Source organism: Monodelphis domestica, chromosome 5, assembly GCF_027887165.1.
Source record: "Monodelphis domestica isolate mMonDom1 chromosome 5, mMonDom1.pri, whole genome shotgun sequence".
Lineage (NCBI taxonomy): Eukaryota > Metazoa > Chordata > Mammalia > Didelphimorphia > Didelphidae > Monodelphis > Monodelphis domestica.
The window spans coordinates 276801778-276827168 of record NC_077231.1 but is presented as its reverse complement, the minus strand read 5'-3'; the positions used below and the strand labels follow the sequence as shown (position 1 = coordinate 276827168).

At 35.1% G+C, this 25391-nt stretch overlaps 1 long non-coding RNA gene across 2 annotated transcripts in view; it reads left to right on the top strand.

Moving 5' to 3' along the window:
- LOC103104565 (uncharacterized) overlaps positions 1-25391 on the top strand; it is a 54057-nt gene that overhangs the window by 18619 nt on the left and 10047 nt on the right. Inside the window, exons 2-3 of one of the 2 annotated variants that reach the window (XR_008912452.1) lie at positions 5653-5760; positions 8240-8389. This is a non-coding gene — a long non-coding RNA (uncharacterized LOC103104565). Of the gene's footprint in view, positions 1-5652; positions 5761-6663; positions 6983-8239; positions 8390-25391 lie in introns of those variants that run through there. The other variant, XR_001625230.2, reaches the window with a different exon arrangement.

Sequence of the window (25391 nt, the reverse complement as noted above, 5' to 3'; positions counted from 1 at the left end):
TTTCTGCAAGGACTTGGCCTCAATACCTCTCAAGAGAAAACCTAAGCAATATTAAATAATACAACAGATTTGTATAAAAACATTATAAAAATGTCCGGTACATTTCCTTCTGATGCATAAAGTATGAATAACTACTTCACAAAACTTATCCTTGCCTGAGGTAGAAATATCTGATTAGGTTTTGTATCCTGTCTCTGAATAGTTAAAGAATAAGAATGTCAAGGTACATGTCAATGAAATTCAATGGTTTGCATCAACTAAGGGAATCTTTTTAAAAGGAGCTTTTTGAAGCCCTTAGGCTGATTGCATCAAATATGAAACTCTGAAAATGCATTTCATTATCAGTATTACTGGTCTTTAGGTGATTTTACCTCCATTATCAGTTCAAATGATGGAAAATATGAAATGCTTTCTTGCTTAATTTCCTGAGATAATTCTTCTTTTGGATGTCTTGATCTGAGTTAGCTTTTGTAAGTAATCACTGCAACCTCTATAACCTCTAGAGGAATGAGCAATACAAATAATAAATTTGTGGAATTTATTCCAGTCTTGCCCTTTTCCCCACCATTTTGAACTTTTCTCCTTTGGTAGTTTATGTAGATTGGGTTTGTCCATGCAAAATTAGTTGCAAATTTAAGGTAATTATCTGGATAACGGCTTAAACATAAAATGATACCTATACTTGAAAAATCTAAGTGATTGCATTAATTCAGCATTTAGTTTTTGTGTGTTGACATAATCTCTAAGTCAAATGAACTTCTCACCTTTCCTATAACTCAAAACCTTACCTTTACTGCCTCCTCTTATTTCTCCATCATCTCCAATATCATCATTTCTCATATTTCACCAACTTGCAGTCAAAACATGTGATTCATTTCTTTTCTTTCACGATCATCCCAACCACTGACCAAAGCTTCTCAAATAAGACTACTTACATCCTGTAATATTTCCCAAAGTCAATTAGATCATTGTAATGACTCCAAATAATTCCTTTCTATTCTCACTATCCTTCAATTCTTTGCAGCATCAAATTGCTCTTTCAGTCTAATTTTCTTGAACTACATCTCAATTCTCCCGATTATTTCCTGTCTTCTTATCTTATAAACTCATATTTTATTTGTGCATTTCACTGAAATCTATACATGTATGTACATTTCAACTAGGAATAAATAACTCTAGAACCCAACACTTAAAATGAACACTTTTCCAGCAACATAAGGAAAGTCCTCTAACTTATTCAGATTCATATTCACATATTCACAAGGGAGGATAAAGCCTTCCAAAAGGGTGTGTACTTCAAATGGTAATGGATCCTTCAGTAAGAATTATTTGCCCAGGAAGTACAGTTCACATGATCTCTTGACAGTTGATCTCTGAAAGCAGCATAGGCATAGAAAAATAGCAAAGGTAACTCTGTTCCATAACTTCCTTTTGATTGACTGCTTGAAATAAAAAAAAAGAAATGGGAATATCTGCTTAAGTACTAATTAGAAAATGAAAAAGGAACAAGGAAAAAAAATCATGGTAAATGATTAAAATTTTTTTAATTTAAGTTTTTTTAATTTAAAATTATTTTAAAATTTAAATTTTTCAAAAATATTTTAAATTTAAAAGTTTCAAAAATAAACAGAGAACATCTAAGCTACATTTATGACAAGAAGAAATTATGTAACCTGGAAAGATTCAAATTATTTGCCAAAGAGAGTTTTCTTCTCTGGGATAATGTGTTATATAATTCAGTGTTTAAGTTCAAGCCAGACTCTAACCCCTCTCCAATAAATGCTATTTGGAGGATCCTGATGCCTTGGCTAAGAAAAAGATCCTCAACATATTGAGATTTTTGCATTGGCCTTGATTGTTGTGGAATTCAAATCAAGTCAACAAGAATTTATTAAGTGCCAACTATGTGTCAAATATTGTGCTAGGATCTGGGGATAGAAAAAAGGCAAAAAGTAGTCCCTGCTGTCAAGGAGTTCTCCATCTAATGGAAGAGACATCATGCCAGTAGTTACGTGCAAACAAAATAAATTGGAGATAATTAACAGAGGGAAAGCACTGACATTAAGAGGACTGGGAACGGCTTACTCCAGAAGGTGAGATTTTAGCTGATACCAGAAGGAAGCCAAGAAATGCAGGAGGCAGCTGCTCTTGACACTGAAATTTCATATCCTAATTCCATTATAAAAATTCAAAGAAGAGTTCTCCATAGAGAATTGAATGAAGTTATTGGTAGTAACTAGTTATAACATATGTAGGATGTGAAGTGGGCATGGAAGATAGCAGATGGACAGCCAGAATGCTATCCAGTTATCTCTGAAATACTAAAACAACTAGTGGAAGGCATCTGGCATTTTGGATAATTCCTCTGTGACAGACTGTTGAAAGATAAAAACAAAAACCACACAAGATGAAAAGATGTGGAGGAAGCAGGACCTTTACTGGTGGAATGAATGCTCTCAAGGATGAGATCGGGGCACAGCTGGGTGGCTCAGTAGATTGAGAGCCAGGACTAGAGACAGGAGGCCCTGGGTTCAAATATGACCTCAGACACTTCCTAACTGTGTGACCCTCGGCAAGTCACGTAACCCCCATTGCCTAGCCCTTATCACTCTCTGCCTTGGAACCAATGCACAGTATTGACTCCAAGACGGAAGGTAAGGGTTTAAAAAACAAACAAACAAAAAGGATGAGATCACAACTTATTTAAAGTACTGATGATACATCATTTGCTAAGGAGATTAATAAAGCAAGCAAGTACTCACTAAGACATCACTAAGAGGAGGGCACAGTGGATAGAGAGCAGAACTTGAAGTCAGAAAGACTCATCTTTCTGATGAGCCTCAAATTCTCAGTTGCTGCTAAGTCACTCAACCCAGTTTCTCTTAGTTTCCTCATCTGTAAAATGAGCTAGAAAAAGGAAATGGCAAATCACTCCAGCATATTTGCCAAGGAAACCCCAAATGGGCTAATGAAGGGTCAAACACAACTGAAAAATAACTGAACTACAACAATAAGAAAATATATGTCATCTACAATGACAATTCTGTAAAAAACAAATACCTAATTGTATTTTCAGTAGGGTACAATTTCATTCTTATAATCCTCACTGCGTAATAAGGGAATAATTGCAGCATTTCTTCTAATTGATAGCTCTTTGATATCATCAAGAAACAATTAACATCAAATTAGCCTTTTGGCGAATTTAAAAGTAATCATAAAATGTTCAATAACCTTTGTGTTGAGTAAGCTTAGTCAAAGAATTCACAAACTAGAAAGAATTTAGAGAAGGTGTTTTGTACAGTCACAAAAAAAACAAAGAGTTAGTAATTGTTTTGAGGACCTTGAAAATTCTCCCAGGTAGATAGATTTAAAAAAAAGATAGCAAATGTCAATTATATCTGTTTAGTTCATAAGGCTCTGATACCTGTCTGCTCTGTCTGGACATTCAATAATTTTTTGTTCTTCTATGTGGCAGGTGAAGCAATAAAGCAATGTTTTAAAATTGTTTTTGAATAGGTTGATTATCTTTTTCTTCATGAAATATTTGTGTTTCTTTTGAAACATTTGCTAACATATTTAAAAACCATTAGACCCTAAGCTAATGGAATTGCCTCCCACATTTCTTTATTGTCCTAGTGCTTAGTGCCTGGCATAGAATCAGCTCTTAATAAATAAATAAATAAATATTGATTTGACTATTGACTGATTGGCATCCTAGAATCTTGATGATTTTTTACCCTGAAGCATTAAGCTCTGCTATAGCCTAGAAGATGAGAAAAATGAAAACTTAAAGTCTTAATTATACCCAAAATTGCAAAAATATATCTATATACACATAACATTTATATACACATGCACACACGTATATAATATAAAACATCTACCAGTTATTGTGAAAAGAAACAAAGACTTAGGTTAGTAGCAATGAAAATTGATGAATGGTATTCATTTAGAACAAACATGAAATTTAGCCTTGAGACTACTGTTTTAGAACATTCCATTACTATGCCCAAAGGGTTATAAAACTTTCATACCCTTTGATATAGTAATACCACTACTAGATCTGTATCCCAAAGAGATTTTTTTTTAAAGGGAAAGGACCTATTCATACAAAAAAAAATCTATGACAACTCTTTTTATGTGGCAAAGAAATGGAAATTGAGGGGATGCCCATCAATTGGGGAATGGCTGAAGAAATTGTAACATAAAATTGTGCCTGGATACTATTGCTCTATAAGAAATGATGAGCAGGATGATTTCAGAAAAAAACTGGAAAGACCCACATGAACTGATACAGAGTGAAGTAAGAAGAACTAGGAGAACATTTTACCCAGTAACAGAAATATCATATGATAATCAACTGTGACAAACTTAACTATTCTCAGCAATACAATGATCCAGGGCAATTCTGAAGGATTTATGGCAAAGAATGCTATCCACTTCCAGAAAAAGGATTATTAGAGTCAGAAGGCATATCAAAGAATATTATTTCCCACTTTTGTTTATTTGTTTTATTTTGTATTTTTTATTTTATATGAGTATTTTCTCACAACAATGGAAATATGTCTTGCACAATCATACATATATAACACAGATCAAAAGGACGGAGACAATTTAGATCTTATAATTTCAGAAAATGTATGTTGAAAATGATTACATGTAATTGGGAAAATAAAATATCTTTTAAAAATTCAAATAAAAAATAGAACATTCCATTTAATAGATCATAATTGTAGACCTGGGGGAAACCTTAGAAGCCACTGGATCTAACTCTCTCATTTTATAAGGCTGAGTGACTTGCTTAGCATCACACAGCTAACATCTGAGGTAGGATTTGAACTCAGAATTTCCTGACTTTAGCCCAATGCCACCTAGTTGCTTAATATGTGAAGTAAGTAAAGTTTTACTCAACTATTATGTAACCTCTGTCAAAACTTCTGGCAGGGAATAAGGATATTATATGTCAAGAAAGTGTCAGTTGGTGTGAGTGAGTAAATAGAGGGTAGTTTCCAAATTACCTTGTATTTACTTTGGAGTTCCAGTCCTGGAGTCAGGAGGACCTGAGTTCAAATTCAGTCTCAAACACTTTCTAGCCATGTGATCTTGGATAAGTCATTTAATCCTGTTTGCCTGTTTCCTAATCTTTAAAATAAGCTTGAGAAAGAAAGACAAACCACTCCAAGATCTCTACCAAGAAGACTCCAAAAGGGGTCATAAAGAATCAAACAAAATTAATTGAAACAACATTTTTGGATATATTTTTTAATTATAGTGATGGTATGCATTCAAATTGATTCCTTTGATAGAATGTAAATTCCTGGTGATCAAGGAGGGTATAATTTTTATCTTTGTATCATTATTACCTAGAATAATGCCAGGCATATTTAAAAAAATGGGTTCAGACCTGTGATTTCATGAGTGTTAAAAACTAGTGAGTTCTTCTAGTCTTGGAAAATTTTTTAGACCACAGACAGCCTAAGTGATGCAGTGTGTACATTACCTGTATACCTCAGGCACTTATATGACCTAGACTCAGAGTCTTTCAATATATTGCCTGCTCACTTCTGTACACTCTTCAACTAGTGTTTTTCTTAAACTGTGGCTTGATTTATTCAACATGAATGTCTAACGCTTCCTAAATTGTTCAAGCAGCATTTGAAGGATGACCTGGAGAAGGGAGAGAATAATCAGGAGACTACAGACAAGAAGTGACATGGATCTGGATGCTATGAAAGGACCCACACAAGAACTCTTATGGAGGTAAATGATCATTGACTGAAGCAAAATTCTTAGAAATTGATGAATGAATAGATATAGGGACAGGCTAAAGGATGGTGAGTCTTTCCCTTCTATCAATGGTAGAAAACATGTAGACAGTTATGTTTAAACAAGATATATAGATGAAAAGTTGGGAAAGGGAGTAGTCTCAGAGGATTAAGGTAGGCTTGAAAGACTTCTTGTAGAAGATGGGGCTATAGCTGTGACTTGTAGGAAGCTTGGGAAGCCAGGAAACAGAGATGAAGAGGGAGAGAGTTCCAGTCATTGGGACAGCCAGGGGAAATGTTTAGATCTGAGAGATAGAGTAGGTGGGGAAGAGGTAAGGAAAGGGGAAGAGAGAATAGGGTGGATGACTCTAAGGTTTCCCAATAGAAATAGGGAAGTCAAGAAAAGAACCAGGTTTATTTAGTACAATCCCTGTATTGGTTTTTCAATAAAGATGTTCCATTACAGTCTAGTCTCAGAATTAATTTCTAAGGTATGGTAGTTTCTCCCACTGAAAATAGTTGTAATGGAAAATAATTGACTTAGATAAAATACTAATGTATCTTGAGTTTCTAGCCATATTTTTTTAATCCAGCCAACTTGCATGAGTGATTTGATTGATTGCACAGCAAATAGTTATTACGATAGAAAATAAAATGTCCCACAAGTGGAAAATTCAAGTGATTCATTTTACCACAAGGTATAAAGGAATTCAGAGATTTTTTTCCAGACCCCACCCCCCCTCAAAACAGCATAGGATTTCTGTATGAGAGAAATGAATGGATAGTAGGACAGATCCAGCTAGATTTTTAACAGGCCCATCACCACAGATACACAGAAGAGGGAGTGACTTAAGGGTACTTCATTTTTATCTTTGTCTCGGCCTTTTTTTTCCCCCAGCTCTTCTGTTTAAAAGTGAAGCAAAGCAGTTCATTACAATAAGGCAGGAGAGAATGCTGCTGGCAACTCTGTCTCCATGGCAGCGGCATCTGGAGAACATGCAAAAAGCATTATTCCAGGAGCTGAGAAGATTGATTTCTGAATTTGTACTGGGAGGCTGGGTTGTCTAGGGGATGTAGAATCAATTTCCTTTAAACCCCTGGAACTATGTACAACTCCATCGTCCTTATAAGAAGAGAACTGGTATGTTAAATCCCGACTTGCCTTAAAGATGGCCAGTACCAAATAAATGGGAAGCCAGAGAAATGAAAAGGAAGAAGGAATGGGGTTAATAAGGCTCCAAGTCTGAGATTTTTGAATGCATTGGGAGGACATTATGGGTACCTCATAAATACTAAGTAATGATAAGTTTTGAAAGGGAAGAATCAAGTTGTAGATTTTAAAGCTGGGTAGAGATAAAGTGTAAGGGGATTAAAATCCTTCTTTTCCCTAAATAGCTTGATCCTGTTATCTACAACTATTCAAAAAAATCAACTTAGATTCATGACATGAGGATTAAATCTCACAGTGAAAAAAATCATGTATATCTGCCTATTGATCTGTCTCTCTAGGGATCTATCTATCTATATGTATATCTATAGGTAAGTATGCCTATAGATATATACACATACATAATCCTGGTATATAAGAATATACATGATTATTTGAGGTGAAGATACATCTAAAAACTAGGGGATCAGGAGGCAGTTTATGTGGGAAGAGGTCCATGAGAAAAACCCAAGTGTAAAGCTTTACATTTGTCTCACTGAATCCCCCCCTCCTTAACTTTCAGCTTGATGTTCTAGCTTATTAAGATCTCTTTGATCCTACTTCTATTATCTAGTGTTAGCTATTTTCCTTAACTTTGTGTCATCTGCCTATTTGATAAGCCTACCATCTATGCCTTTATTGCAGTCATTGTTCAAATTGGTAAATGTAGCAGGTTAAGCATAGATCTCTAGGATACTCTTCTCAAGACCTCTTTTCAAGCTGATATGTAACCATTAACGATATTCCTTAATATTGGCCATTCAACTTGCTTTTAATATAGTTCACATGTCTTCATCATTTCCAAAAAAAATAGCATGAAACATTTTGCTAAAAATCTAGGTAATTATCCACTCCGGTAGAAAAACTAGATCATTTCCCTCATTTCCAAAAAAATAGCATACAATCTTTAATTCAATATTTTGCTAAAATTCTAGGTAATTATCTACTCCAGTAGAAAAACTAGATCATTTCCCTGATTTACCAGTTGAGTAATTGTAAAAAAAAACACAAAAGGAAATAAATGTATATTCACATGACCTACTCTTGATAAGGTCATGTTGATTCTCTATAATCACTGCTTGCTTTTCTAGATGTCTAGTCATCTCTTTGAAGGCAGCTAAGAGGTACAGTAGATAGAATAATAGCTCCTGAGTGGGAAAAGAAAAGCACAAGGATTTTCTTTCCGCACCTAGACAACCATATGGTCTATGAAGACAAGACCCTAATGGTTCTTCTGTCCCCCTCGTGTCTTTTTCTTGATCATAAGTGAAAGAGTTTTAGAGACAGAACCATCTTGTAGATTTTGCAAGTTTGGAAGAGCCAGCACGATTTTCCAGTAGCTGAGCCCAGTGAGCAACAAGTTCTGAGGAGTGATCTGTTTGACCTAGCTCAGCGATGGACAGACCTGTCATCCAAGGTACTGTGTGTGCTCCAGACAAAGGAGCAATTCAGTAATTGGCTATGCTGTACCTGGAAATTGATTCATCAGGAGGAGGAATATCTTTAGCATCTGTAAGCTTAAAAATCAATATATGATAACTCCAAATATTATATTTTATAAGATTTATTAATAACCATTAGAAGTAAGGGAATAAAAGGGTAATTATCTAACAAAATAAAACCACATGCCCAAACTAATCTACCTGCTCAAAAAGCCTGCTCCACCAATGCCATGACAGGAAGACAAGAGGAAGAGAAGTGGAAAAAGGGAGAATTTATATCCTGCCTACATCAGTAATGTAATGACAGGAGGAGAGTGGGGTACTGGGAAATGGAGTTCAAGGGTACAAGATTTCTAATTACATATATCCATTGTGAGTCCAATTCCACTTTCTGCAGGAACCAAAATGGTAAAAAGAGAATGTGGCCCTAGTCGTAGGGAATATATTTGTGTTTCTAATTTTACTAAGCCTTAAAAAAAAAACAAACACCTTTCTTTCAGTCTTATAATTAATACTAGGTATCATTTCCAAGGCAGAAGTGCAGTAGGGCTAGATGATTAGGGTGAAGTGACTTGCCCAAGATCACACAGCTACGAAGTATCTGAGGTCACATTTGAACTCAATACCTCTTGTTTCCAGTTATGATTCTCTATTTACTGAACTACCTAGCTGCTCCCGCTATAGCTTCTAAATAAATATCACTTTGCAAAAGCAAATCGATGTCAATGGCTTATTGAGAATAAATGATAATAGGGTCACTGGTGACTGATATTGGGGGCTTGAGTTGAACATAGTGGATGGACCCCATTAGATGTTACTAAGGCATTCCCTAGAACCCTGAGTGGGGAATGAGGTCAGCCATGCTCTGGAGTCCTGACCCATCAGTGCACATGTAGGTTTGGAGAGTGTCTGGAGTCTACAAGTGCTACAAATGTGTTCCAGAAGGTCCCCCCCTTCCCCCCAGGAATTAAAGACAAGCTCATTGGAAATTTGTAGGCTCTAGTCTTCTTTTCTATGAAATATAGATTGCTCTTCTCTAGCTCTGTTACCCCTACCATTCTCCACAAGTTTTCAACTATAACCTGGAGTGGCTCAGTAATTGTGTCTTCTGGGTCTTTGCTACTTTAGTTATATTTCATTTAGGCTATGTGGCTTGAATTGATCAAGGACTCTTACATGTTTTCACTATATCTTTATTATCTTTTTTTCTCTTTCAGATCATTACTTTCCATCTCATTTCCATCTCTAAGGCAGAAGAGCAAGGAGTAGAAATATGGAGTTGATTGACTTGTCCAGGGTCACATAGTTAGGAAGTGTCTAAAATCAGATTTGAACTCAGGACCTCTCAATTCCAGGCCTGGAACTTTATCCACTGTGTCACCCAGATGCCCCATCTCCTTACTATCTTGAATATTCTCTTTTAACCATTTCAATTCTGATATTTTCAGTGCATTCTCTTTGGCAGAGAAAACAGAAGTAAAAGAACTGAGCAGTGCTCTCTCTACTCTGATGTCAGTTATTATTGTCTCAAAGTGTTGATCTCATTCCTACTTTGACCTTTGTCTTTTCTTCCAACATAGCTACCCTCTTCTTTTGTTTTTTTTTTCTTCCTTTTCCTTATTAGCCTTAGCTCATTCTGGACCTTATAGCATTTGACACTATTCCTTTGTCTTTGAATATATTTGAATATACTATTCAGTATATTACTGAATATACTATTCAGAATATATTACAGACTATTCTAAGTCTGTAACCATCCTCTGTTGTCTGCTTTTGTTTCCAGCTTCTGTGAATTAAAAAAAATCTAAATTGCTCTGGCATTCACATTGATCATACTGGTCTTTTTAGGAAACTCATTTTTCCTCTTCTTTGGAATTAATTCCCTGTGGAATTATGTCTTCAAATTTTCATTCTTGACTTTCCCATTCCTTCTGGATTGATTTCTCCAACAGTTTTCCTCAGTGGAGTTCCATCTATCCCTCTTCTAACACTGAAATATGATCTACTAAAATTTTATATCAGTTAGCCTATTCCCAACTTTTTTATCCTTCTCCAATATGAAATTTGAGGTATAGAGGTCAACCCCCCTCCCCCATGGTTACCATCATTTCCAACCTAGTAACAAGTTTTTTCCCCCTAGTTAATGAGGATCACATTCAGAATATAATTTTACTTTGTTGATTCTTCCACCTTTTGAAAGATGGAAATGTTCATTAGAGCAATCAAGACGTTATTTGATGCTCTGTTGTTGTTGTTGTTGATGGAGAAAAAGAACTTGAGCAAATGTGTGGAAAATTGAACCTCTTTATAATTTACAACAAGTCGCTGTCATGGGCTTTTGATTTGTTTCCTGAATTCTTCATTTCTACTTTTTTTTTTTGTCCATAGGAACATACTCTAGTGACAAAATTGCATATCTTTCTTTCTCTATTCCTCTTAACCCAAACATTCTTCATCAATCCCTCCCCCCAATGGTTCCTGGATTTGCTCACACAAATATACATTCTCCATATACTGAAGACAAAATATCCAAAGCCAGTTTCTAATCATGAGTTTTCCCCCTTCATTAAACACACACACAACCACACACACACACACACAGACACACACACACACACACACACACACACACACACAAACAAACAACACTTCCTTCCTTCTTAGCCTCAATACTAGGTGTTGGTTCTATGTCAAAAGGGCAGTAAAGTCTATAGACAATGGGGATTAAGAGACTTTCCCAGGGTCACATAGCTAGGAAGTGGTTGAGTTCACATTTGAACTCAGTACCTCCCATCTCCAGCCCTGGCTCTCTATTCACTGAACCACCTAGCTACTCCTTCCTCCCTTATTTTGATTTAGGACTAGTTTGACTATTCCACTCCCTTCAATTTGATGACTGATGGAGGACTTACCTGACTAATTTATCCTTTTGACTCATGAAGACATAGTGGTAATTAGTTATTTGGGTCTTCAGAGTTTTTGAAATGCTTGCCTCAGAAAGCACTGGCTCAGGCACTTGTAATTCATGAAATTTTTTCACTTAGTCAGCTGAGCCAAGGCCTGTAAAATTTTATTTGCTATTCCATGAAAATTGGCATGTTGGGAGTTGGGAGATGGGTGAGGATGACTTCCAAAGATCTGGGTGATATCATATTTGGAAAACCTCATCTTTATAAATGTGACCTAACTACCATTTCTAATTATAATGGGGGTGAGCAGATAAAGCCTGTCTTATTTCAGTCTAAATGACCATGTGGAAACTTGAGAGGAGCCAGTTTCCACTCATGATGACTCAGGAGCTGGCACTGTGAGAAAATGAATTCTTCTAATTGATTGAAGAGTGGGAAGTACCCACGATTTGGGGTGTTGAGCCAGAATTGACTGTATAAACAAAAGTAACCCCTGCCCCTTAAATTCTCTTTTCTTGGTGGCTATGGGTAAGGCATAGCTACTTTGAGCTTGTCCTGAGAGTGAATGAGTATTATAAGCTGGAAATATCCAGGTGATCCTGTGAATTTGGGAGATACAGAGGTCCCATCACAGTGGTCCTGGGTGAATGGTGGGAGTAGCAGTGACTATCAGAGTTGACTCAGTAGCATAAAAAAAAAAATGACTTGACTGCAGCAATAAAGTGGCCCAGCCCAGTGGCTAAGTGAACAGCTTGACTTGGATCAGCACCAGTTGTACCTAGAAGCTAAGCAACATGTTCAAACCGGTCTAGTAGTAGAACTTGTGTGTTATTGACTCCATACTCTATAGAAAACTCCATGAGGACTCTATAAAGGTAGAAAAGGATTTCCAAGACCAGGAATTGAGAGATACCCTTTGCCACATGTATTCTCTACACATGTGTTCCACTACTGTAAACTTTAAGGTAGATCCTACTTTTCCCATAGACCCTGGGTTCATTGGTGGGTGAATAAACCCTCCCCACTACTAGGTATACTATTAATCACTCCAGGAGCTCTAATTGACCAGAAACTAGGTAGAATACTGTCAACCATTAATTTGGAACACTCCAAATTAGATAGATATCCACGGGAATCTTAAACTCAAGGTGTTCAAAAAAGAATGTATTATTTTTGCCCAACCCTTTTTTCTTCCCAACTTCTCTATTACTCTGAGGAGCTACCATTCTCCCAGTTCACCCAGGCTCACCATCTTAGTGTTATTCTTGACTCCTCACTTGTATACAACCTACAAAGCCAATCTTTACAGCATTTCTCATATTTGTCTTCTCTCCACTCAACTGAGAACACCACCATGGTTCAGACTCTCATTTCCTCAGATGTGGACAATGTCAATAGTCCTTGACTCTCCACTCATTCCATTCCACTCAGCAGCTAATGTGATTTTTCTAAAGTTTAGGTCTGATTATATTATCCCCTTGTTTGATCAATTCCAGTGGCTCAAGATTGGATCCTGAAGGATCAATAGAAAATTTTCTATCGGGCTTTTAGAACCTTTCACAAACTGACCCCTTCCTATCTTTCTACTCTTCTTACTTTTTCCTACCTTTGATGTATCCCCTCTACAATCTAGGTACACCAGTTTCCTTGGTGCTCCACACACATGCCATTTCATCATCCTTCTCCTTCTCCCCACAGCCATGAATTTACCCTGACTGTCCACCACACCTGGAATGCTTTTCTTCTTTACCTCCAACTCACAGTTTCCTGTCTTTTTTTTTAAACCCTTACCTTCCATCTTAGAATCAATACTGTATAATTTAATACATGATATTAAAGGTTTAAAATGGATCTATTTTAGGGGAAAAGTGTCGTTCCATGATAATTAATCAATTTTGCTACTTTCTTCCAAATATCTGCTTTTGATCTAAAAGTTAAATTATATTTTTAGAATTTCTTTGAGTTATTTCTATCACACAGTTCCCAAAAGGAATGTAAATCATTTTCCCTGTTTTTTTTTAAACCACTGCCTTCCATCTTGGAGTCAATACTGTATATTGGTTCCAAGGCAGAAGAGTGGGAAGGACTAGGCAATGGGGGTGAAGTGACTTGTCCAGAGTCACACACCTGGGAAGTGTCAGAGGCCAAATTTGAACCTAAGATCTTCCATCTCTAGGCCTGGCTCCCAATCCACTGAGCTACCCAGCTGCCCCCTTTTGCAGCATTTTTATGGCACCATCAGGTTGTATACTCTAATGAATATATAAATAATAATAATAAAATAAAAATGCTCTAGTCAGATATTCAGTTGTTTCAAGAGGCATTATAAATTTACTATACTGAGAGTTTTCCTCTATTTTATAATTATTTGAGAAGCGGTTGTGGCATAGTGACTGGAGAACTGGCCTCAGAGTCAAGAGGACCTGGGTCAAGTCCCATCTCTGACACATACTGGCTATGTGACTTTGGGCAAGTCATTTATCTCTGTGCCTCTGCCAGCTTTCAACGACTTTAAGTTGAAAAGCAAATTCCAATCTGTATTACGGAGGAAATTCCCCACTTGGATGAAATCACAGATTTAATAAAAAAAAATAAGTTTTAGTTATAATTATTAGCTTTGATTATTATATTAGATTAAATATATATTAATATAAAGTATATGTTTATATATTTTAAACTATATGATATTACATGTGATAAATATCCAATGTGTTTATACATATTCTATATTATTACAAAGTAACTATGATAACAGTGCCAATAGAAACATCATCATTCTTTGTAGCAACTGAGAAGGGTGCAACAGCTTTTCTTGGTTTTGAACCAGGAACTAGGAACCCATCATTTTCATAGTTTCATAGAATCTTAGACTAGGAGGCACCTTAAAAGTCTTCTAGTTCGTGTCCTGGATTTGCAGGTAAGAAAACGGAGCCCCATTGAGGAGAAGTGATTTGTCTATGGGGGCACACAATGAGTGAGTAGACTTGGAATTCCAACCTAGGTAACTTGTAACTCCCCAAATCTGTCATTCTTTCCACTACCGCATACTATTTGCCAATAAACTCAGAAATAGTGGCAGTCTGTACCTTGTGAGCTTGATGTAGCTTACTTTATATCTTTTCCCATATTATATTTTAAAATTCCTTTGTCTTATCCTTTTTGGAAGATGAAAATAAAGACTCTCCTAGGTAGCAGCAGTACCCATGTCCTAGAGAGTTAGGAGTAATAGTTCCCTGCCAACAGGAATGTAAAGCCTGGCACACAGCAGGGCTTAATAAATGCTTCTCTACTGAGTGATTGCCCATGACTTTCCAATCCATGATGTGCTCACTGAATGGCCTTTTCTTTGTTGATAATCAATCAATAAAAGAAGCACAAAACATTTTCAGTCTGGGCAACTAATCTGCCCAAATGCTTGCCAAGCTATTAAAGACTTTGACATCTCCTAACCTTTAAATGTCAAGATTCCATGGATTTGTCAAGATGGTGCTGAGGCTGTGTCTACATGGTCCTGAGTAAAGGGGAAACTTACTAATTACAAAGTTGGATCAATGTAGAGAGTCGAAGTTATAACACTTACTTTCTTCCCTAATCCTCTCCACTAACTACATTTTGTAGTTGCTTGGAGATATTTAACTGGTGATAAATAATTGTCATAGTTGGTTCACTGGGTTGCTGAATTTTCATAATAATGAAAGATACTTAATATTTCTGATGTGAGAGTGTTGATTCATTACTTTAAAATCAGGGAATTAAAATAAAGAAATATGAAATACTTCATTACAAACTAAGATCTTTTAAAAACCCTGTAGATGAGTCAAATATCTTGTTTGTAGGCAAAGAGTTCTGCAGAAAGCTCTATTTAATGCCCGAACTATTGTGTATATGCTTTCAAGACGTATTAAATGGAGCATTATGAATTTGGTAATCTAAGATCATTTACTAACCAACCAATGTCTATTAGAAAATCTATTCCTGAATTTCCTTACTAAGTGTCTGATGAATATTACGTGGGAAGGGGGAAAAAAAGACCTACTTAAAGCTTTTGTGCATTCTCACAATGTAGACACAGACACACATGCGCACAAAACTCCTTCACTAGTGTTTTCCCTCCAATATGCCCTGGAATTCAGCAGCTTTTGTTCCCAGTGGTTCTGACTGGGTGACTGTCATGCAAATGTACTGAAGCCCCATTACCTCACTAGATTGTGATAATGCATACATACCCTCTGAAGAATCCCAGTGTCTTTGTTTTCTTGGTCCTGGACTTGTATAACAAATAGTCTGACAGATTTCAAGCTTCACGAATCTCCTTTTGGACATGATGAATCTTCTTCTTTATTTTCAATGAAAAGGGGAAAGATGGCAGGTTTGCTTGGTGAGTGGATGGCTCCTTTCACAACAGACCTTTAGCTGGAAAACAGATCTGTTTCCGCAGCTTTGGGAGTTTGGTGAGGTGAATAATTTAGTTTGAAAGACTGATATGTAGAAAGAAGAAATTTAAGTAAGCGTATAAATAATGCAAATAATGTAGTGCCCTCGTGATGGTTAACTTAAATGTATAAAAGAAATAGATGAGATTGCATATTAATTACCCTTTTCTTTGGTGCATTGCAGTGCACACAGATCACTGCCGTGTGGAATAATTGATGAATGTTCTATTTTTTCCTGAACACATTTAAATACAGTGACTTCTAGCTTCTCTCAGGTAGTTAAATTGATTTGGATTCACAAGGACTCAAATTAGAGCTCAGAGGTTTGTTTCTACTCAGAATACCTCCTGAAGAGATGAAGCAGTTTTGTTATTAATTAAATCTTGCAAATGCACATAGGTCATTGTAAATGAGATCACAGTTGATATGACTTCTCCCAATCTAGCTTGGATCGTATTTTTCTGTCCTTCTTTTTGTCCTATTTTCTTTCTTCTTCCAAATATTCTTTCTTTCTCTTGGGCATTAAAGTGGCCTAATGGAGATTCCATAGTACTTGTGGTAAAGAGGGCTGAATTTAAATCCTCCCTCAGACACATGCTGGTTGTGTGACCTTGGGTAAGTCACTCAATCTCTTATGCCTGTTTCTTCATCTATAAAATAGGGATAGTAATAGAATCTTCTCCCAGGGTTCTTGTGAGTGTAGATCAAGTGAAATAATGTATTTAAACTCACACAACAAATTACATTACATTTATTAAACTTATATTAAGCTTCGCAAACCTCAAAGCACTATATAAATGCTAACAGTTATTAACTATTAATATTAATTATATCTTTCAAATGTTAAAGAACTGATCCATGGTGTTATTATAAGTTGTAGAATTAAAAAAAAAAACTTTTCTGGGAGCCAAGATGGCAGCTTAGTAGCAGCAAAAGGTGAAACTACTCTGAGAATCCTTCCAAATCAATTTTTAAAAAGTGACTCAAAACTACAAGAGTGAAAAACCAATAGCAAGATGGAGAGAGGGGGCTCTCCTATGGAAAACAACTTTAAAGTTAGGCAGAGAGAATTGATTTTCATGGGATAAGAGGAAACCAGAGATAAATCTGCACACAGAGGAATGCTGGCTGACCACCCCCTCCTACATACTACATCAGATTCTGATATAGGCCAACTTTGGGATCCCAGGACCTTGCCTACACTAACAACAGAACACCCCATATCCTGCATCTATTCCTGAAGTCTCAAGCCCTGACACTAACCCTCAGTGAAATCCAGAAGTCTAAAGTGCTTGGCCTTGGCCCTTTCAAACCTGCACTGTGGTCAAACCCTAGCCCCAGGGAAAAATTGTTCAGAGGAGCCATCAGCAGAGGAGACAGAATCAGCAGTTTTCAGAACTCCAAGTCCGCAAGCAAAAAAAAAAGGCTGAGAAAATGAGCAAAAAACAAAAGGAATACCTAAACATAGAAAATTTCTTTGGAGACAAAGAGCAAGGCATAGAGTTAATAAGAGATAGTGAGGTACAAGCAATCACATGTAAAACTTCAAAGAAAAATGGGAATTGGTCTCAGGCACTGGAAGAACTCAAAAAGGAATTAATAAATAAGAGAGATAGAAGAAAAATGGGAAAAAGAAATGAAAGTAATACAAAAAGAAAATAACACCTTCAAAATGTGAATTTTAGATTTTCTTCATTTTGCTTAGTCTTAGAATTCTAGCAACCAGGAATGTATACACCTCTACTTAAGGATTAAGTGTTGAGGAGGATAGCCTATGACTGACATATGCTAGCAAGTGACAAATAAGAAATAACTGACAGACCCCCTTGGCTGTCCTAAGTCAAGCTTAAGCTACCATTGGTATATGTGAGACACAGGAAGTGATGTAAAGAACTGTCTATATATTTTGCGTCACTTCCTCTCTCTTGCTCTCTCTCACAGAGACATTGGGCTCTTTCAGTGTTGGGAGCTTGTGGTGGGTTCTTAGTATGCTTGGTGAGTGGTTTAGGCTGATTCCTCTTTTCCTTTAACTCCTAAAGCTCTATCCTCCTAGGAGGCTCCTCATCTCTGAGGAGGTCTGATGGCTGGAAGTCAAGTTAGATTGAGAAGGCCCCTTGGCCTAGGCCCCTGAACTCCTATCTGACTTGCCAGAGCAGTCCAATTCCTTTTCCTCTCTCTCTTCTTCTTAATTTCTTCCTCCTATTGTAATTAAACTACCACAAAATTCCAAACTGACTTGAGTATTTTATTGGGATTGAATTTTAATCCCTGGTGACCACTAGTATAATATATTCAGTCAACAACCTAATTTTTTTACCCTTAACAAAAAGCAAAATTAGTCAACTGAACAATGAGGTACAAAAATTCAATGAAGAAAAGAGTTCCATGAAAAGCAGAATGGATCAGATGGAAAAGGAGGATCAAAAGATCATGGAAGAAAATAATTTTTTATAAATTAGAAATGGACAAATATAAGCTAATGACTTTGTGAGACAACAAAAACAATAAAACAAAATTAAAGTAATGAAAAAATAGAAGACAACATGACATATCTCATTAAAAAAAAAAAACAACCAGCAAACAACTGACCTGCTAAATAGATCCAGAAGAGAGAATTTAAGTATTATTAGACTACCTAAAAGTCATGATATATATAAAAAGAAATTCTAGACATCATATTACAAGAAATTATCAAAGAAAACAGCTCTGATATTCTTGAACAAGAAGATAAAATAGAAATTGAAAGTATCCACATTTTATCTGCAATAAATCCCCAAATGACAACTCCCTGGAATGTGATAGCCAAGCTCAAGAGCTCCCAGGCCACGGAGAAAAATACTGCAAACAGCCAGAACAAAACAAATGAATATCATAGAGCCCCTGTCTGGATTACACAGGATCTGGCATTTTCCACATTGAAGGACTGGAAGACTTGGAATGTGATATTCCAGAAGGCAAGGGAATTGAGCTTACAACCAAGAATCACCTTTCCATCAAAATTAGTTATAATTCATTCAGGGAAAAACAGGGTTATTTAATAAAATAAAAGATTTCTAAGCATTCCTGAGGAAAATACCAGACTTAAACAGAAATTTTGATGTTCAAATACAAAATCTAAGAGAAACATAAAAAGGCAAATCAGAAAGAGAAAAAAAAATTAAGGGCTTCAGTAAGATTAAGTTGTTTATATTCCTATATGGAGAGATAATATTTGTAACTCTTAAAAATTGCTATCATTATAATAGAATTTAGAAGAAGTATATACAAAGACAGAAGGTGTGGTAGAAGCTATTGTTCTCACCTTCTCTGGTTAGATTATATCTTTCTGGGTTACTTAACACCTCTTTTGGTAAGTTCACCTTTTGTAGTTACTTAACACCTTTTTGAGGTTAATTCACCTTTTGTAGTCACTTAACACCTTTTTGTAGTTAAAATCTAAAAATAGATTGTAGCTTACAATTCTAGCTTCACTATAAAGGAAGAGCTAAGTATCTTTACAGTTACAATCAGGAGATTACAATTTTATAATGACAATAAAGGAAGAACTAAGTATCTCCATTGTTATAATCAGGAGATAGCTAAATCCAGTCTTTAAAATACCCATATAAATAAGTAATAAATCATATTTTTTTCTGGATTTCTACTCCCACATTTCTTTTTCTAGATGTGGATATCTTTCTTTCTCATAAATCCCTCAGAATTGTCCTGGACTATTGCATTGCTTTTTGTAGCAAAGTCAATTACATTTGATCATCAGACAACATTTCAGTTACTATGCATAATGTTCTCCTGATTCTGCTTATTTCACTTTGTATCAGTTCATGTAGGTCATGGAAAGGCAAATTAAAAATTAATTGGAAACTAGATAATCTAATTCTTTAGAATGGGTGGGTCAGAGAACAAATCATAGAAGCAATCACTGATTTCATTGACGAGAATGACAATGAGGAGACAACATGTCAAACTTTATAGGATATAGTCAAAGCAGTACTCAGGGGGAAATTTATGTTTATAGCAATAAAAGTGAAGAAAAAAGTAGATCAATGAAATTGAGCATGCAACTAAAAAAAAACTAGAAAAAAAACAATTAAATTCCTAAATAAAGACTAAATTGGAAATCTTAAAAATCAAAGTAGAAATTAATAAAATTAAAAGTAAAAGAACTATTAAAGCAATAAATAAGACTAAAAGCTGGTTCCATTAAAAAAAACAAACCACTACAAATAAAATAGATAGTTCATTGGTTAATTTGATTTTAACAAGGAAAGAAGAATCAGATTACCACTATCAAAAATGAAAAGGGTCATTTCACCCCCAGTGAAGTGGAAATTAAAGTAACCTTAGGAGCTGTTTTGCCCAATTATATTACAATAAATCTGATAATCTATCTTAAATGGTGAATATTTAAAGAAATATAAACTGCCTAGATTAACAAAAGAGGAATTAGAATACTTAAATAATCCCATCTCAGAAAAAAATAAATTGAACAAGCCATTAATGAACTCTCTAAGAAAAAAATCCCCAAGGCCACATGGATTATCAACTGAATTCTATCAAACATTTAAAGAACAGTTAATCCCAGTACTAAACAAACTATTTGGCAAAATATGCACAGAAAGTCCTACCAAATTCTTTTTATGACACAAATATACTGCTGATACCTAAGCCAGGAAGACCAAAAACAGAGAAAGAAAAGTACTGACCAATTTCCTTAGTGAATATTGATACAAAAAACTTAAAGTACTAGCAAAGAGCCTACAGCAATATATAACAAAGATTATTCACTATTACCAGGTGGGATTTATACCAGGAATGCATGACTGGTTTAATATTAGGAAAACTATCAGCATAATTGACCATATTAATAATAAAATTAACAGATATCACATGATTATCTCAATAGATATAAAAAAAGCCTTTCACAAAATACAACACCCATTCCTATTGAAAACACTAGAAAGCAGAAGAGGACCTTTCTTTAAAATAATAAGTAATATTTGTTTAAAACCATTATCAATTATCATCTGCAATGGAGATATATTAGAACCCTTCTCAGTAAGATCAGAAGTAAAGCAAGGAAGTTCATTATTGTCATTATTATTTAATATAATACTAGAAATTCTAGCTTTAGCAATTAGAGTAGGAAAAGAAATTGAAGGAATTAAAGTAGGCAATGAGGAAACTAAATTATCACCCTTGTGGATAATGATGGTATACTAGGAGAAATCTAGAGAATCAACTAAAAATCAGTTGAAATAATAACTTCAGCAAAGTTACAGTATACAAAATAGACCCACATAAAGCCCCAGAATTTCTATACATTTCCCACAAAGCCCAACAGCAAGAGTTGGAAAGAGAAACTCCTTTTAAAATCACTTTAGACAATATAGAATACTTGGGAATCTATTTGCCGAGACAAATGCTGGAATTATGTGAGTACAATTACAAAATGCTTTTCATACAAAATAAAGTTATATCTAAACAACTGGAAAATCATTAATTGCTCATGGGTAGCCAAATTAATATAATAAAAATGACAATCCCACCTAAATTAATCTGCTTATTCAGTACCATACCAACCAAACTACCAAAAAACTTATTTTTTTATTGAAAAAAATAATAAAATTCATTTGGAAGAACAAGACATCAAGAATATCAAGGCGGGGGGAGTAGGGCAGCAGGTGGCTCAGTGAATTGAGAGCCTGGTCTAGAGGTGGGAGGTCCCAGGTTCAAATATGACCTCAGACACTTCCTAACTGTGTGACCCTGGTTAAGTCACAACCCCCATTTAATCTTACACTAGCCCTTACTGCTCTTCTGCCTTAGAACTAAAATACAGTATTGCTTCTAAGACTGAAGGTAAGGGTTTACAAAAAAATATCAAGGAAACTAATGGGAAAAAAATATGAAGGATGGTGGCTTTGCAGTACCAGATCTTAAACTGTACTATAAACAGTAATCATCAAAACAACCTGGTACTGGCTAAGAAATAGAAGTGTAGAAAAATGGAATAGATTAGGGGTAAATGACCTCAGCAATTTGGTGTTTAATAAATCCAAAGATCCCAGCTTTGGGGATAATAACTCATAATTTGACAAAAACTGCTGGGAAAATTGGAAAACATATGGTAGAAATTAGGTTTAGATCAATATCTCACACCCTATACCAAGATAAGCTCAAAAATGGGTATATGATTTAAATGTAAAGAGTGATATTTTAAGTAAATTAGGGGAACACAGAATAGTTTACTTTTCAGATCTATGAGGAAGGAAAGAATTTATGACCAAACAAGAGACAGAGAACATTGCAAGATGTAAAATAAATAATTTGGATTATATTAAATTAAAAAGGGTTTGTATAAAAAACCCCAATGCAAACAAGATTAGAAGGGAAACAAATGGGGGGAAATTTTTTTATAACAACCTTCTCTGATAAAGGTCTCATCTTTTAAATATATTAAAAAACCCCAAAATTAAAAATCCAAGTCATTATCCAATTGTTAAATGGTCAAAGGATAGGGATAGGCAGTTTTCAGATGAAATCTAAGCTATGTATAAATGGAGATATTGAACCTTTGTCATCATTGCACAGAAGTCTTTAATATTTCCCAGAATTTCCTACAATCTGTCCTGTGTCTCCATGTTGGCAAGGTCACGTTATTGGTATTTAAGTGGATGTATGCTCTTCCCACACTCTTTTTGGACCTGCAACTGGGCTGAATTCAGGCAGTTCTCTTGCCCTAGTTATTATTAATAAAACTTTTAAAATATAATATATAGTTATTGATTATTAATTTAAAAACCCACAGCTATCAATATCATATGAAAAAATATTCTAAATTCCTATTGATTTGATAAATGCCAATTGAGCAACTCTGAGGTACCACCTTATCATACCTATCATATTAATCAAAGGAAAATGATAAATGTTGGAGGGTATGTGGTAAAATTGGGAACTAATGTATTTCTGCTGAAGTTGTAAACTTATCCAACCATGTTGAGGGGCATTTTGGAATTATGCCCATAGGGCTATAAAAGAATAAATACTCTTTGATCCAACAATACCACTACTAGGTCTGAATCCCAAAGATATAAAAAATGGGAATGGGCCTGTTTGTACAAAAATATTTATAGCTGCTCTTTTTTGTGGTGGCAAAGAATTGAAAACTCAAGGAATATCCCTCATTTGGGGAATGGCTGAACAAATTGTGGTATATGATGGTGATAGAATATTATTGTGCTAAAAGGAATGATGAACAGGATGATTACAGAAAAAGCTGGAAAGACCTATGTGAACTGATGCAGAGTGAAATAAGCAGAACCAGGAAAACATTGTACACAGTGGCAGCAATGTTGTGGAATGATCAATTGTGATAGACTTTGGGGCTAATAGCAATACAATGATCCAGAATAATTCTGAGGGACTTATGAAAAAGAATGTTATCCATCTCCAGAGAAGGAACTGTTGGAATGGGAATGCAGGTGAAAGCATATAATTTGTCACTTGTTTATTTGGGTATATGTTTTGGGGTTTTGGTTTTATAAAGTTATTCACCTATAAAAATGAATAATTTGGAAATGTTTCACAAGATAATACACATATAACCCAGATTGAATTGCTTGTCATCTCCTGGAGTGGGAAGGGAAGAAGAGAGGGAGACAATTTAGATCATATAACTTTGGAAAATTTATGTGGAAATTTATTAAAATTTTAAAAATTAAATAAAAAATAAAACCATTTACAAACCAGAAAAAAAAACTTTTCTGAGGATCATTCTTGGCAGTGAAATGATTGTTTATTCTGATGAACAATTCTTTGACTTATTTGTTGTGCTACATGGAATACTCAGAGACAGTCACCATTTGTGGAGCCCTTCCCTAGGGAAGTCACAAAAAATATGTCCTCTCCAGGATAAAACCTCTTTCCAACCTTCAGGAAAGGGCAATTAAACAACTTGAATCCTATAACCAAGTGAAAGGGGTCTTTTCTCTAGGATTCTTCTGAAAAAAAAAATACAGAGAAATTGTCTTCTCTGACATTGGAGGAAGGGGTACATTTTTTAGCTTCATACCTGCCCAGGACATAGAATGCTGGTCTAATAATTTCTAATTCATTTGATTTATATAAATCCTCATATAGGCTACAATTGATGGGTTTTTTTCTGTTTAGTTTTGGCTTTTTTTCCATTCATAAAATAGGACCTCTATTTTCAGATCATCTGTATTGTGATCAATGGCACATATTATTCCAAATTTGTAGATTCTGCTCTAAAAGGGCACATGTTTAGTGCTTGGAATGTTTTTTTTCTTTGAAGTTCTATTTTCTTTTCTTTTTAGTTCTGAATTCTCTCTTTCTCCTTTCCTCCACCATCCACTAAGGCAAGAATAACAAAACTCATTATAAATACTTCTGTTGTTCAAGACAAATTCTCACATTAACTATGTCCCCAAAAAAGGGAAGCAGAAAGAAAGAGAAAGAAATATTTGCAGAATGATACCATTAGCTTTCTTTCTGGAGGTGGATTGTATGTTTCATCACAAGTCCTATGACTTGTTCTTGGTTATTCTAGTGATCATTTCCTAAGTCTTTCATAATTTATCATCTTCATGACATTGATGTGTAAATTGTTGTTTTGGTTCTGTTCAGCTTACTTTGCACCAGTTTAAACAAATCTTCCTAGGATTTTCTGAAATCATTCCCTTCATTATTTGTTAAAGCACAAAATTATTCCATCACATTCATATTCTATTACTTGTTCAGCAATTTCCCAGTTGATAGGCATCTCCTCATTTTCCATTTCCTTGCCACTACAACAAGAGCTATTATAAATATTTCATATTCATGGGTTCTTTTTCTTTTTCTGTGATCTTCTTGGAGTATAGACTTTCTCATAACCTCTCCAGCATTTGTTGTTTCCCTTTTTGGTTATCTTAGATAGTGTGATGGATGTGAGGTGGTACCTCAGAATCCAAAAATGTACATTTTTCCATTATTAGTACTTTAGAGTAGTGGTATCAAACATGGCCTGTAGGCCAGATTAAAATGTAATTGGGAAATACCCCAAAAATGCAATAGAATATTTATGTGTGTATATATATGTACATATATATATATGTATATATACATAATGTTAACATGTGGCATTCTAAGAAAATATAAGGCCTGTAGGAATCTTTTTGTATAGCTTAATGGCCTCTGTTTCTTTTTAAATTTGACATCACTGATTTAGAGCATTTTTTCATATGACTATACATAACTTGGATTTCTTTCTCTGAAAACTGCCTGTCCATATCCTTTGAACATTTATCAACTGGAGGATTGCCTTTATTTTTATACATTTGGTTAAGTTTCCTATATATCTGAAAAATAAGACTTTTATTGAGAAATTTGCTGAAAAAAGTTTCTGTTTGTACTTTTCTTCTAATTTTAGCAGCATTGATTTTGTTTGTACTAAATCTTTTTAATTTTATGTAATCAAAATTATCCACATTACCTCCTGGAAAGTCTTGATCTTTAGTTTGATTTTGAACTCTTCTTCCCCTATTCAGAGATCTGAAAGGTAGTTTTTCCATTTTCTACTAATTTACTTGACCTTTTATGCCTAATCATGTGACCATTTTGAACTTATCTTGCTG